Consider the following 12,467-nt stretch of genomic DNA (forward strand, 5'->3'; position numbering starts at 1 on the left):
CCACACAATACTGCTGAAATCGTGTATGGGAATCCTGAAATCACCAAGATCCACACCCTGCGAGGCAGCGGAATGCCCCGCGACTTCAGAAACGCGGCTGAATCGTGAATTACTGTCTGCTGGATCGAGAACGGCACGTTTTCTGAAGCGGACGCCTGAACTCAAAATGGCGGTCTCGAAATGCACTCCGAGTAGCCGTGAGCTCAGTCCCTTGCCCGTTTTGCATCAACAGTTGCCAGATATGTAGCGTTGTAGTTGTAGCGGTGCACCCATTTTCCTCCTAGTGCCATCAAGGAAGGGTCCCATCCATCCATTCACCAGATGCCATTTGGGAGGCACATTCCCCATCTAAGCCAACCCGTGCTGCAAGCACATTCGGGTCCCCAATGCTGCCTGACCCTATGATGGCGACTGCCACCCGCACTATTTCAATCAGCGCCGTAACGGCGCCCAACTCACAGTGCACACCGTCGCTGTGGCTGGGGAGCTGGTTGATGCCCCGTGCCGTTGAATCTTGGGCCTGTGCCATCGCTGCTGTGAGGGGCCCCCAACGCTCAGCTGAACCTTCACCGTCCACAGTGAGTACCTGTTACACCTTTGGATTGCTGGCCCATCGACCTGCTGGACCTTGGTCCATGTCTCCTGCTGGAAAGGCTACCGTGATTTCTTGGCTCCCCTCCCATCCGCCTTTCACAATGCTTGCACCTCAGGCGGAGGTGGAGTTTGCTGTAGTGCCTGTCCCCATGATGGCGACTGGGGCCAGTCCTGACTACTGCCGCGGGGGGACTCCTGAGGCACTGGGGCACTACCAAACCGACCCTGCTCCTGCTCTCTCTCCATGTCATTTGACCCGGAGCTCTTTCCATCGGCAGCTGAGACCTTGACATTTTGACTGACGCCCGGTGGAGCTACCTCGCGAGCTAAAGGGGAGATGGGCTATGGATTTCCCTCCTTGACCATCACCTACCCAGCCGGTCTTTGGGGAAACTCTCCTGCGTCTCTCTACTGAACTTTTCTCCCTTCTCCTCTTCTCCATACCCCCTACTCCCCTCCTCTCTACTCTTCTCCTCTTCCCAGCTATTGACCTTTGCCCTCACCCGTCCTTGCTCACAGTTCCCACCCTGTCTATCCACTGGACTTTCTTCTGTGAAATTTCCCTCATCAGTTGAGACCTAGCTATCTGACTGATGCCCAATGGAGCTGCCTGTTTAGCTATTGGGGAGACGGGCTGTAGATTCCCTCCTCGAACGTCACCTACCCAGTCGGTCTTTGGGCAGACTTCCTTTCGTCTCTCCTGCCGTCTTTTCCCTCATCCTCCCCCTTCACACTTCCCCCTTCCCCCTCCTCTCTATTTGTCTCACCTTTCTTTCCTCTCCCAATTTGTTGCTTAATTTTTGACGCAATGTGTATTTGTTTTCATTCTCTGTAACAGTGTATAGCCTAATGTAAAGTGCTCTGATACCTACGGCTCTAGCCAGCACTATATACAACTCATAATAACGTTCCTCTGAACCTCTGATGGACCTATGACGATGCCCCCTGGGCAGTTACCAAAACTGTTTGTACTCACCTCGATGCACGAGCAACCTTGGCCGATGCCCGGTGGAGCTGTCATATGGAGCTAAAGAGGAGTCTGGCCCTGGTTTCACCCACTCGGCCGTCACATACCCAGCTGGACATCTGACATTATTTTCCTCGTTTATCCCATTGTGTATTCCCACCTCCCCCTCCTTCTCCCCCTCCTTCTCCCCCTGTGACTCTTTGATTTAAGTGATGTAACTATGTAACCTGTAACTTGCTGTAATTCATGTAAAGCGCTCTGATACTTCCAGGTCTAGCCAGCGCTATATAAAACTTTTAAAATAAAATAAAAAATAAATAAATAAAATAAAGGGTTTGAGAGGTCTCCAGTATAAGGAAACCAGTGTAGATTTAGAGAGGGTACTTTACTGAGGTGATCTTTCACTATGCTCTACCTCTATAGGTTGTGCGGGCCTTCACAGTGTGTTTCTATAGATATTTCCACTTGCTGTTATATATACATATAATAGTTAATTTTCCTTTAGTATCTATTCTGCATATAATAAAGTAGTTTCCATTTGATATGAAAAAGAACTGACTATACAGCGATTTATTAAGTGTTGTTTGTTGCATTGCTGGTTTCCGAGTCTCTATCCTATAGCACCTCCCCTGAGTAAGCCTTAGACCACACCGCCTTGCTATCCTGAGACTCAATTGTGAAAAGCGGGTCATTGCTTTCCAGTTTGGAGCTCCCTGGGGTCCAATATCACCTTTCTCTCCTGGGACCTTCATACTCTGATAACTCACAGGTGCCTAGAAGTATTCTGAAGTACTGCACCCATGTGCTGTAAACTCCGAAGGGACACCTAGTAATGGATTCTAGAGCTGTGCTCTTGTGCTGCTAATGCAACAGACACATTTAGTACCAGTGTCTAAGATTGCACACTAATGTTCTGACCCAAAACGAACACCTTCAGGTGGGCAAGATAGAGCCGCGCGGTTGGACGAGTGAGCAGCTAGCTCCCGGTTTCCCCCCTAACATGGTTATCTGGGATTGTGCCAAACCAACTAAAAAACTGTTGCATAGACTCACTGGTGGAGATCTGGTTTGCTGACAGTGCTGCATAGTGGAGTTGCTATTGTGAAGCGGTGACTGGGGAGCCTTCAGCCCGCTTCCCTCAGTGGTCTCGACGTTGCAGCTGGAGCCGGCTTTCGTGGGGGGTGTGTCTGTCTTGGCTTGCGCTCATGCTCATGCCTGCGTCACACCTCCATCAGCATGCCTCCCAAAACGTCTAGAGGAGGGAAGACTCGGGCAGCAGCCGAAGCTGCTACAACAAACAGAGGAGTAGTTGCCGGGCTTGGAACTCAGAGCATGGCACCGGAGGGAGTACTGGAGAATATGGACTATTCACTACAAGGAGATGAGCAAGGAGAGGGTAGAAAAAGAGCCCCACACTATTTGCGACAGCAAACAAAGATAAATTAATAGCTGTACAGGATCCTATGTTGGCAGCTTTGAAACCTGTGGAGGAGATATCAGGGAATACCTAACCGGCTGAGGTAAATAAGCGGCCCCCAGGCACCCAGAAGGGGTTGCACCCCCTGGAACATTTAAACTGTAATCAGCCCAGAGTCATATCTAACATTAATGAGAGGGGGCATGAAAGTAGAGAGATGGGGCAATGGCAGAACATGATCTTACACTGGTACACGGGGGCTGCTAAATCTATATCTACAGCAGGAGACCTGTTTCTGGGTGATGCAGTGGACAATATCCCGGATGAGAGTCGCTCTGGAATAGCAAGTGATGGAGTAGTAAAGGAGAGTGATTCCGGGGAAAAATTCTTCTCCATGTCTGACCCTTCAGACACATCGGATGAGGAAGGCATGTTAGGCTCTAAAACACGATCTTGTGAAGGATCAATCGTTAGTGGTGGAAGTGAGCAAAGTAGTATACATCTGGAGCAGGATCATATAGATCAGACGGCCCGCAAAAAATGTACATCTAAGGAAAACACATTACATTCATAAGAGGCAACCACCCCGCTCTGGAACTACGCTTCATCATTAGAGATGTCATATAATGGAGGAAACTCTGCTGGTCATACGACAGGAGGTCCATCAGAAAAGCCATATGAAGAGATCTCATTGGCGGCAATATATCAAAGCATTCTAGACCACAGAGTGGAAACCCGAACTGAGAGTCAGAAAACGCACACTGCATGTCGGCAACTCCAGAATACTGTTAGGAGGATTGCCAAAGCTTGCACCAAGTTCACGGAAAGAATGAATGAAGCAGAAGCCCTTATATCTACTCTTGAGGCTGAAATGGCGGCCCAAAAGACGGCTACAGAAGCAATCCATGCACAAAAGGATGACACTCAGTTAAAACTTGTTGATCTAGAGAACTGATTCCGACGCAATAATTTGAGAATTTTGGGCATCTCGGAGGAAATTGAGGGGCAGGATGTTCGGAAATTTGTAATTGAACTATTTACGGAAGCTTTTCCTGAACTCTCAATGTGGAAATGGACTACTGAAATTCAAAGGGCACATTGGTTTTCATTTAGACAACAACCAACTAAAGCGGGACAGGATGCCTCTAGGCCTAGGGTGATTTTGATACGTTTAAATACCTTTCTTGCGCATCAGGCTGTATATGATCTGGCGCGACCAGATAGGTAAAGGGCGGGGAAGGACACTCAATTTTTTGTCCACCCTGATTTTTGCCATCAAACAGTGGAAAAAAGGTGGCAACTCCGTCAACTAACCACTCCATTTCACAAAAAGGGTGCGCAAGTTTTTTTGTTGAATACTGCTACGTTCAAAATTGTCTTTAAGGAGCAATCAAGGTTTTTTACATAAGAAGTGCAAGCGAGGGAATTTCTCCAATCAATTTAAGCACGATTAAGCACGATTCACAACCAGGGATATCAGTATATAAGGAAGGGCTTAAATATGCATGGACCGGCTAAACGTTCTGGATATCGTTAGTCCTGATTTGTGATCACCATGTCTTGTAATATTGTTAAACAGTGTGTGTTTTTTCCCTTTTTTTTAGTTATGAGGCAGATGGAGTAGTTTCTTTTCTGTAACTCCAGTTCTGTAGTAGGGGTATCTCTGTTATAGTCATAATCTAGTGAATAGTCCCGCCCATGTGCGTGGACCCCGGAGCAATAAAAATAATCTCTTAAATTGTCAAGTCATGCAGACCTGCATCTACACTTAAGAGAGAATTCAAAGACAGATAATGCAGCCTATATCCACAGGCTACACTGTCCAGTACTTCAGCTAGAAAATTCCACCAACATCCACAAACAGCACTGCCTGCCCAGCTTTTTCCACAGAGAAAAACCTGCCTCTACCAGCAACAGCCTCTGGAATGATAAAGAGGGAGGAATGGACAGACAAGCCCCATAGGCTGCCATTATGTGGCTCAGAACAGGATACTGTGCCTTTAAGAAAACTTTCCAGAACTTTTCCAGTATCCCAGAATGCACAGCAGGTCCCTTTTACTTTCAGTTCTTTTTGAAGGCATAGCACGCCAGACCTGTAGCATTCCTTACATTAACATTTATCTCTCCACCGGGGAGGAGGGTGGGCGCTTATGACTATAACAGAGATACCCCTACTACAGAATTGGAGTTGCAGAAAAGAAACTACTCCTTCTGTAGTAGGGGATCTCTGTGTATAGTCATAATCTAGTGAATAGAATGGCAAGCCCATCCCCACACCAAAACGGCGGTGGAGAAGACTACAAAATCATACCACTACTGTGCGAACAAATTTCACAGCGAAGCCTGCCCAACCTGAGCATCTGCCCTGGCATCCGTGTCCGGACAGTAATGCGCAGCAAAGGTATGGACCGACCTCCAAGTGGCCGCCTTGCAGATTTCTGCAATCGGAACATTACGCAGCAAAGCAGTCGTGGCAGCTTTGCCCCTGGTGGAATGAGCCTTAGGTTTACCCCCTAAGGCCTTATTAGCCTTTTGGTAACACAATTGTATACAGGACACAATCCACCGAGAGATGGACTGTTTGGAGGTAGCAAGACCGGTCCTGACTGATCCATAATTGATAAACAATTGGTCTGACCTACGAATATCTTTGGTCTTATCAAGATAAAACTTCAACACCCTCCTAACGTCCAGGGAATGGAGAGACCTTTCCGCTGGAGAAGAGGGATTCTGAAAAAACGTAGGTAAAGTTATGGTCTGGTTGACATGAAAATCAGATATAACCTTAGAAAGAAATTTAGGGTGAGTACGCATAACAACCTTAGCAGCATGAAATACTAGGAAATACTAGGAACGCCGCCTTCCAGGACAGGTGCTGCAACGAAGCCTTGTGAATAGGTTCAAAAGGCTCCTTCATCAATCTGGACAGCACCACATTCAATTCCCATGAAGGCGAGGGAAGTCTGACAGGAGGGAACACTTTTTTCAAGCCTTCCAAAAAAATCCTTGATCACAGGGATCTGAAAGAAGGAAGTCTGTGAAGGACATTTCCTGTAAGCAGTCAAAGCAGCGAGATGGACCTTAATGGAATGGAAATTAAGGCCAGACTGCGCCAAATGCAAAAGGTACGGAAGGATGACATCTTCCTTACATGTCGTCGGGTCAAAGTGCGTGGACTTGCACCAGATGCAGAATCTCTTCCACTTGTAAGCATAGGACGTCCTAGTGGAAGGTCGCTTAGCCTCCTTCAGTATATCCATACAATCTGCTGGCAGATTCAAATGGCCATATTGCACTATCTCAGGAGCCATGCCGCCAAACTCAAAGACAAGAGGTTGGGGTGCACCATCTGCCTCCCGAACTTCGTGAGAAGGTCCGGCCTGCACGGCAGCCGTATGTGAGGGAGGAGAGACCGGTGAAGCAGGTCCGTGAACCACCACTGTCTGGGCCATTCCGGGGCAATCAGGATCATCCGCGCCCCGGACTGGGACAGCTTGATGAGCACCGCCGGAATCAGGGGAATGGGTGGAAAAGCGTACAGAAAGCTGTTCGACCAGTAGATCCATAGAGCATTCCCCAGCGTCCCCCGCTGGTAGTACCTGGATGCGAAGTCTCGGCATTTGCTGTTTTCGGCGGTGGCGAACAGGTCTACGTCTGGAGTCCCCCACCTTGCGAAGACGTCCCCTAGTACTTCGTCGTTTATGACCCATTCGTGGTTTTCGTGAATCAGCCTGCTCAGTGCGTCCGCCTGAACATTCTGCACACCTGGCAGATGCGTGGCCGTAATCGTCAGTCCTCGGGCCAGAAGCCAGTGCCAAATCGACTGCGCCTCTTGCGACAGAGTGCGTGATCTCGACCCCCCCTGCTTGTTGAGGTAATACATCGTGGTTGTATTGTCCGTCTGTATGAGCAGCGAGTTGGTCTGGAAGGACGGATGGAAGGCCTTCAATGCCAAGTAAACGGCTCTGAGTTCCAGGAAATTGATGTGGTACGTCGACTCCAACGGGGACCACTTTCCTTGTATCTGTAAGTCTCCAGAATGCGCTCCCCAGCCTTGGAGAGACGCATCCGTCACAATACTCTTCGTGGGAATGTCCTTGTGGAAGGGAACCCCCCTGAGGAGATTTTCCGCCGAACACCACCACTTCAGCGACTGAAGAGCAGGCAGAGACAGCCGTATCTTGTCGTCCCAAGAACCTGTCCTCTGATCCCACTGATCCTCCAAGCACTCCTGCAGTGGTCTCATGTGCAGCCGTGCGTGAGGCGTGAGGAAGATACATGAGGCCATCGATCACAGCAGCGAAGACACCTTCCTCACTGTCGTCGATGGAGCGGTCATAAGAGCCTGAGCCTTCCGAAGGAGTGATAACCGTCTCTCCTCCGAAGGAGACACGCTTGCTGACAGCGTATTGATGGAGGCCCCCCAAGTACTGTATGCACTGGACCGGAGTCGGGACAGACTTGGACATGTTGACGTGCAACCCCAGCTTGTTCAAGAGAACGCACGTCTTCTGGAAGTGCGCTTGTGCTTCCGAGAAGGAGGAGGCCTTGATCAACCAATCGTCCAGGTACGGGTAGACAAACACCTTGTTCCTCCGCAGGTGTGCAGCTACCACTGCCATGCACTTCGAGAATGTCCTGGGCGCAGACTTTAGCCCGAATGGCAGTACTGTGTATTGATAATGATTGGCGCCGACTTGGAATCGCAGGAACTTCCTGTGTTTCTGTGCAATGGGCACATGGAAGTACGCATCCTGTAGGTCTATGGCACAGAGCCAGTCTCCCCGTTGCAACTGAGGGTAAATCTGATGCAACGATAGCATGCGGATTTTTTCTCTGCGAATCCAGTTGTTTGCTTGCCGCAAATCCAGAATGGGCCTGAACTCGTTCTTGTCCTTCTTGCGAACCAGGAAGAACCGAGAGTACAGACCTCTTCCCCTTTGAGAAGGAGGTACGTCTTCCACCACCTTTTTCCTCAACAGGATGTCTGCCTCCGCCTGGAGCTCTCGCAGTTGATACCGTGAGCTTATCGGCGGAATCGCTGGAGGCGGGCTGATGAACCGAAGACTGTATCCATTGCAAACAATATTCAGCACCCACTTGTCCTGAGTAATTTTTCTCCACTCTGCCAGAAAAAATTGAACGCTTCCCCCTACTGGAGTGGGTAACGGTTGCAGGGGAAGTAATCGTTCAGGGCCGAGACCCAGCATGGCCCTTGGTCGCTGTAGCGGACTGCTGGCCTCCTCTACCCTTCTGGCGCTTTTGGAAGGGTTTCCGGAACTGCTGCTGCTGTTGTTGCTGCTGTCCCGAGGCCTGCCCATGCCCTCTGCCTGCAGCCCCGAACCGTCTCTGGAACGGGCGCTTTTTCTTCTCAGGCTTCTCTAACCCGACAGCCGTCAGGGTCTCTGCCTCCGTCTTCATGCGGGCCATTTCGTCGTCCGCATGCTTGCCGAACAGGGTTTCCCCCGAGAACGGCAGGTTGGCCACTCTTTGTTGTGCCTCCAGTTTGAGTGAGGTAAGGCGAAGCCAAGCGTGACGCCGTTGGTTGATGCCATGACAATATCCATGTGCCGCTACCAGAGACACATCCGCGGCCGCGCTGATAATCTGATTTGACACCAGCATCCCCTCACGCAAAGTCTCTAGAAAGTCCTCCTTCTTGTCGCGAGGCAGCAGCTCCGCGTACTGCTGGAGAGACATAGGGCACGGTCGTATTGCCCCAACAGAGCCCCGGCACTTGCCGCCTTCATGGTGGTAGCAGCCGTCCCACAAACATTTCTGCCCGCCGAGTCTAGCCAACGGCTATCCTTATCCGGCGGCACTGTCGAGGAAGGAGTGGTAGCATGCTGCTTCCTTGCCGCCATCACAATGACCGAGTCCGGTTTCGGGTCCATCCTCAGAAAGGTCGGGTCTGATTCCGGCACCCGATACTTCTTCAGGAGCCGTGAGGGGGCTGGTTTCGTCACTACCGGAGTGAGGAACAACTCCCTAGCGGGCTCCACCAATCCCGGCACTAGTGGCAGCAGGGGGCGAGGCAGGTGCTTCTTGTGCAGCGTCTCGAAGATCACGGATGTCGTAGGTGTTGGCACCGTCACCGTGATCCCTAGCTTGGCCGCACCCCTCAGTAGCACCTCCTGGAAGGAGACTATATCGGCGACAGGCGATACTCCTGTCCCTGGCGAGTCCGACAGCGTCGGCGAGCAGTCCCTGGTAGACGATTGGGTGCGGGTTCTGGCTCTGCGCCTCCTGCGGCGTCGCTCAGATGCCGATGATGACAGTCCACGGCTCCGTGATCTTCCTCTCCGTCCGGAGCGGGAGCTCGATCTGGTCTTAACCTGGTGCCGTGGCCTCGGAGTTCTCTTCGGAGGCGTCGGATACCTGGGCAACGACAACGACCGCGGCGGTGCCACAGGTGGGCCCAACGGTGTGTCTGGAATGGTATGAGGCGGAGGAGGAGGAGGAGGAGGAGCAGGAGGAGGAGGAGGAGGAGGAGGAGGTGGCATAGGGATCCGTGGTGAGGGCTCCCGTGGCAAAGGCGGAAAGGGTGGCGACCTAGGCTTAGGAGGTGTATACACCACAGAGTACACCGAGCCCGGTGACCCCGTTCTCTTCCCTTGTGACCCAGAGGAACTCCTGGTGCCAGGACTCCTCCTGCGCAGCCTCCGTGTCGATGAACGCCTCGACGGCGAAAGCCTCCTCGACGGCGAACGCCTCGACGGCGAAAGCCTCCTCGACGGCGAACGCCTCCTCGACGGCGAACGCCTGGGACAGGTCCTCGACGTCGGGGATCCCCTCGACGGTGACCGTCTCCTCTTCGCCAACGGCGAACGCCGATCTCGCCTCGACGGCGAGCGCCTACGCCAGGACTGGTCTCGACGCGATGACTCGACGGAGAAGGCGACGGAGTCGACGAAGATGCTGTCGTCGTCGACGGAGAATGGGGATGTTTGCTGGGCTTCCTGCCCCTGGGGAGCCCCCCAGGGGCCTCAGCTTGGGCAGAATCAGCCCGTCCTGACCCACCTTGTGCCCTCAGCCTTCTGTCCTCCAGGCCCAGGAGCCTGTTCTTCATCCTTTCCTTCAGGGTCCTGGCTGAGAAAGATTGGCAAATGTCACACTCCTCTGGAACATGGGACTGGGGAAGGCAGACGATGCACACCCTGTGTGGGTCCGACTTGGCCTTCTTTCTCTCGCACTCTGGGCACTTGTCAAACAAGCCAGGCATGTTGACCACACAGAGCACACACAAGAAGGAAGGCAACAAGGTACTTAATAAGCACTTGAAAAGTGAACAATATCCAAATAAACCCTTGAAAAGGGAGAGCTCAATGCTCCAGGGTCCTGCTAGCAGGAGCCGCAAAAAAGAACTGAAAGTAAAAGGGACCTGCTGTGCATTCTGGGATACTGGAAAAGTTCTGGAAAGTTTTCTTAAAGGCACAGTATCCTGTTCTGAGCCACATAATGGCAGCCTATGGGGTTTGTCTGTCCATTCTTCCCTCTCTATCATTCCAGAGGCTTTTGCTGGTAGAGGCAGGTTTTTCTCTGTGGAAAAAGCTGGGCAGGCAGTGCTGTTGGTGGATGTTGGTGGAATTTTCTAGTTGAAGTACTGGACAGTGTAGCCTGTGGATATAGGCTGCATTATCTGTCTTTGAATTCTCTCTTAAGTGTAGATGCAGGTCTGCATGACTTGACAATTTAAGAGATTATTTTTATTGCTCCGGGGTCCACGCACATGGGCGGGACTATTCACTAGATTATGACTATACACGGAGATCCCCTAATACAGAAATATAGAGACACTGAGGTAGTGTCTTAAATGATATAGATATGTCCGTAAAAGTGTTTGCTTTTCTCTGTTTCTCTTGTCAGGCGAGACAAGACGATCTGGAGGAGGGGGGCATATACCGGGTAGCAAGGGAGCTTCCCATCGCAAGGACCATGGGTCCTATTGCCTCATTTTGGGGAAGGGAGGGGGGATGGGGAGATAGATGAGGGGGGCATGGGGGCACAGGGGTTGGGGAGTGTGGGGGTGCTGTAGATGGTATAGGTAAGATGTGTGGGGTGGGGGAGAAAAAAATCAATCCATAACAAAGAAAAGGAGGCTATCGTAAGTGTTTTAAAGGTAATTATATTTGTTCGGATGAACACAGCAACAATATATGGGGCGTAGGACGACAGCCCTGGGGTTACGCATATGTTTCTTTAATGTCTGTGGGCTGAATAATAGGGGCAAAAGGCAACGAGTAGCGGCTGATCTACGGCTAATGAAACCTGATATCCTGTGTTTACAGGAAACACATATCCCATGGAGCAAACGTAGGTTGTTAAATGAGCTTGGCTATATATTAAATGCGGCATCTCGACAGACTGCCACAAACAGGGGGGTGGCTATTATGGCGCGCCAAGGAATTTAAGGGACAGGGAGAACACTGGTGGATAACTTTGGCAGGTGTGATATAGCGGAATGTGTAGTGGAGGCTGCTAAGGTTGTAATATGCACAGTTTATGGATTGAATTTTGATGAGGCAGCAATATTAGAAGGGCGGAATGTTGAGCTGGCATTGTGGTGTACCCCTCTGATTCTATGTGGGGACTTTAATATTCATCTGACCTGTCAGGAGATGGAGTTAAATCATAACAACGACAAGTGCCGTAAACCTAAGGTCTTCAAAGCGCTGCGACAGTTAATTGGGGCCAACAATAACCATCAAACCTGATCATAAACGGGCACTTGATTCTATCAAGTTTCTGAGTGGGATTGGGGATTCATTTTATAAACCCAAACAACAAACCTTCATGATACACAGGTGTTATCCCTACTCATTCCGGCCCTATTTTTCAGAAAACAACCTTCAAAATGTATGTCACTGTGTTGTAAACAAATACCCTCTACTTAGACTGGTGTATGTAAAACAAACATTTATGAAAAAGCAAGATAGCACCTCATGTGTGCAACACCATAGGAGCTTACTGGTTGGTTCTCACCAGTTGTGCCCACGTTTCTCATCATCGGTGACTATCTCGCTCAAAAAATATACATATATGTGTAACGGTGTCCAGAAAACCAGTGAAAAAATATGTGTTTCACTACCAACAAAGAAAAGAGAAGAAAAAAAATGTGAATTTAAAATTGAGATAGGGCACACATCCACCAAGTGTCAACTTTATTCGCAACTCGTGGGCCTATTCAAAATAAAAACAAACTGCATGCTTGCAGACCTTTTAATGATGGGCCGACATGTTTCATTGCCTATATCGCTTGATGGCAATTTCGTCAGGGCATGAGGTCTCAATCAACTTTTCTTGACCCTTGTTTTTTAAACACAGTGACTGTTAAACAAACAAAAAGAAGGTTTAATTACAAGGATGTCCAACCACTCAGATTTCCACCTTACCTCTTTAAACTGACATCTCGTGTGCCTGCATTACCAATTAATTTTTACCGGGATGTAGCCACGGCCCCTCGTACCAGCTATCCTCCTCATCACATAG

Source organism: Triturus cristatus, chromosome 10 (genome assembly GCF_964204655.1).
Source record: "Triturus cristatus chromosome 10, aTriCri1.1, whole genome shotgun sequence".
Classification (NCBI taxonomy): domain Eukaryota; kingdom Metazoa; phylum Chordata; class Amphibia; order Caudata; family Salamandridae; genus Triturus; species Triturus cristatus.